The following is a 3380-nucleotide window of genomic DNA, read 5'->3' as shown; positions in this document are numbered from 1 at the left end:
AACTCCTCAGAACATCCCTATATTGTCTGTTAAAAAGTACTGCCTTTTATGTGACAAAATCCAAAAATGGAGGGTTCTGAACATCTTGATTTGTAAGATGGACGAGCCAAAATGTTTCCTTGACCTAAAGCAAAGTCTACATTTGTTTGATTAAGATTTCCCTCATCACTGCGAGAAAATGCTCCAGCTGGTTTCGTCTCTAAAAGCGTGTTCACTGCCTCTGACTTTTGGTTGGAGAGAACATTTGAAAGGACCGTCTCCAGCGTCGGCCAGGCATGTAAACAAAGTCCGTCTGTGACTTAATAAGGAAGGCACTGGCCCAGGACTGACTGTCTCATGCCAAGCCCATTGACTACCACCTCGTATACACAAGCTCTTTGTGTATGTCCACAATGTAGTGATTTTTCTCTGTATATTTTGTTACGTAGGCAGAGAAATGGATGTGGTTTTATCCATGACGCACTGAGCTGAAACGTGTAAAAGTTCTAATTGAAGTTACTTATGTTCACGTTTGACTGTGCTGTAGCGCTGTGTTCGAGTTTAACATTCTGCAGCAGTCCCGTGTGAAGCACTTGGACTTAATGTGGGCTCACGACCAAAGCCCGAGTCCTCCTTTTACTTGAGTTTCTTTCAGATGAGCTTGCTGTACTTGAGCGCTTCGCCGTACTTTTTATCAATGTGTTTAATTAATGTTTTCTTTGCTGTTGCTAAGTCGAAAACAGAACTGTGAAAAAAAAAGGAAAACCACTCCCACCTTCGCAAAAAGCAAAAGATTTATGCCTGAAGTGACCCCTCCCCTTCGCGCTCTGGTCATGTGACTAGACGATGTGCAGCCTCACATGCTTAAAAATGCATGACTTTAACCACTGTGGTTCGCCCCAGGAAATCTGTGCGGGGCACTTTGGTGAGTTCTCCCGATATTCTTCCCAGTCACGTGTCCCATGACGACACATCACTGGGACATTTACAGGCTGAGTTATTTTACTTCTAAACACAACCATCAGAGTTGTGGACGGAGTTTCAAAACGAATAGTAAATGTCATGCTGTTTTTGCTTCGCTGTTGCCATGTTGTGACGTCTGCTTAACCCTTATACATGCCTTTCAGTCATGTGACTTTTGTTGTTATGGCGGCCATTTTGAATACCGAAGTAGAATTATGCAGTACTACAACATCTCTACTCAGGATATAAAAGCAAGACAACTGAGTGACTGTGACATTATAATGTACTCGTTATCATTGTGCAAGAAGACAACACGGCCCCAGAGACGCACGTTTATGTGGAGAAACCAGTGAGTCGGTGTTTAAGATGTTAGCATGCTACTGGTTAGCTTTTAGCTTCAACAGTTCAGAAAGACAGCGCTGCTACGTCTGTGCCACATTTGCTGGTTATATCACATAAACGTGCGTCTTGGGCCATGTTTTGAGTAATGATTACAAGTACATGAAAATGCCATTGTCAGTCTTACATTTTGATCCTGAGTAGAGATGTTACAGGTTGTAGTACTGCCTAATGCTACATCAGTATTCAAAATGGCTGCCGGAACCCAAGTACCACCTGACCTAGATCAAAATCAAATCAGGATTGAAGTGGGTCTTAACTATGTCTGAACCAAACTAAATTTAGTCCAGGTGTAAACTATGCCTATACCTACACCCAACTTAAAGAGGTTAGATGCAAGTTTGCCATTTTATACTCACTACTGCCACCTCAGGTCATACATGTAACTGTATGTTGTATGTTGAGTGACAGTGCAGGATTGTAGAGGCAGTTGTAGTGAACAGGTCTGGGCTCATTCTACACAATTGTACATTGTTGGAACATTTAGGGGAGGAAAATACATAATTTTAACATGTTTAAACTCCGTATAGTCCCTTTAAGTGAATATTTAACCTCTTACCCCCTGCCTTAACAAAGTAGATTTTCTGCAGTTTCTCTTAAATCTAAAAGCTTCTGGAGTTTACAGCCTATTGGTGTGAACAGATTTTTACCCCTTTGTTGCTGCTCTTTTGTCACGATTTTCATTAAAATTTTGCCAGTTTTTTGTTGTTTTTGTTTCTGCGCTTTCATCGATTTTTCTCTGTGACATATTGTTGCTTTTTTGTTGCTCTTTTGACACTTGCTCTTTAGTGGCTTGGTCAGTTTTTTGTTATTCTTTCATCGCTTTTTGTGGCTTTTTTGATATGTTTTCCTCCTCACTTTCTCCCATTTGTGTTGCTATTTTCAAGAAGCTTTGAAGCCAAACTGGAGAAAATGTGCTCGGTTCTGGTGGGGGTTAAGAGGTTAAATTATAAATGAGCATCTCTAGTGGTTCACGCACTGAAACCAATTTCCTAACCCAACATCAGCGCTCATTCGACTTGCTGTGACATCACTTGTATCCCCTCTATAGCGAGAGGAACATCTCACGTAGTTGTACATTTAAAAAAAAATCTAAGTTTCTATTTTTCTACATGTGTTTGCACTAACTTGTATGCTATTGTTTTGCTGTAACCACCCTTAGACGTCTTTCCTGTGGATTCTGTAGGAAGTGGATCCGATATGTGTCTCCAAAAACCTTTTAAACATTCACCACAGCACACGGCGGGGGGGGGGGGAGTAAACTCTCTGCTCGTTTCCTGAGCCACTTTGTTCCAGATCAACCACTCAAAGCTGATTTGCTGCTCCGACATACTCACCCACAACATGATTACACACGGGAGGCCTCGGATACACGTGTGCTCTGCCAGTGCTGGCTCATATTTCTGATGAGAATATCTGTGTCCAGCCTTAATCCTGCTCCATCCTGCACTGCCCTTCCCCCCACACACTTCACTCCTGCGAATTTGTGGCTCAGTTCATTTCAGTTTGTGCCCACGGGAATTACAGTCTCTGCATATTAGATACATTCTGTTCACCTTTATGGAAGTTTTGACCGGTCCACTCTTCCTCCATGTGTCTGTGCTGTTCCCGAATGTTTGTTGCAACTGAGTTTGTTAAACTTTTTTCATGGTGCTTTGGTAAACCTGCCAATGATAAGCCAATAAAAAAAAAACTTCAGATTTATCTTGTCGTTGTGTTTTATGTCGTCTTCTCGCTGATGTGGTGTTAGTGTAAGTTGAGTGAAGGCCATTAGAGCCGGACTTGCTTGTAGCTGCGGAAAGACGATCAGTCGGAGCATATTTTCCATCTTCAGTTTCCAAAGCAGGATATTAACTTGTGGTTGCTTTCCGACGATTTATCTCAATGTAAAATGTTATGGTCTAAACAGGAATGCTCAGTGCGGCACATGGGCCAAATCTGGCCTTTCAGAGGTTTGATTCGGCCCACGAAAAGGTGCTGTGATCTGTAAATAGTTGGTCTAACTCAGGGGTGTCCGATCAATCTTTGGTGGCCTTCAG

Source organism: Gobius niger (genome assembly GCF_951799975.1).
Source record: "Gobius niger genome assembly, chromosome: 20".
NCBI classification, from domain to species: domain Eukaryota; kingdom Metazoa; phylum Chordata; class Actinopteri; order Gobiiformes; family Gobiidae; genus Gobius; species Gobius niger.
Note: the sequence above shows the minus strand (reverse complement) of the source record.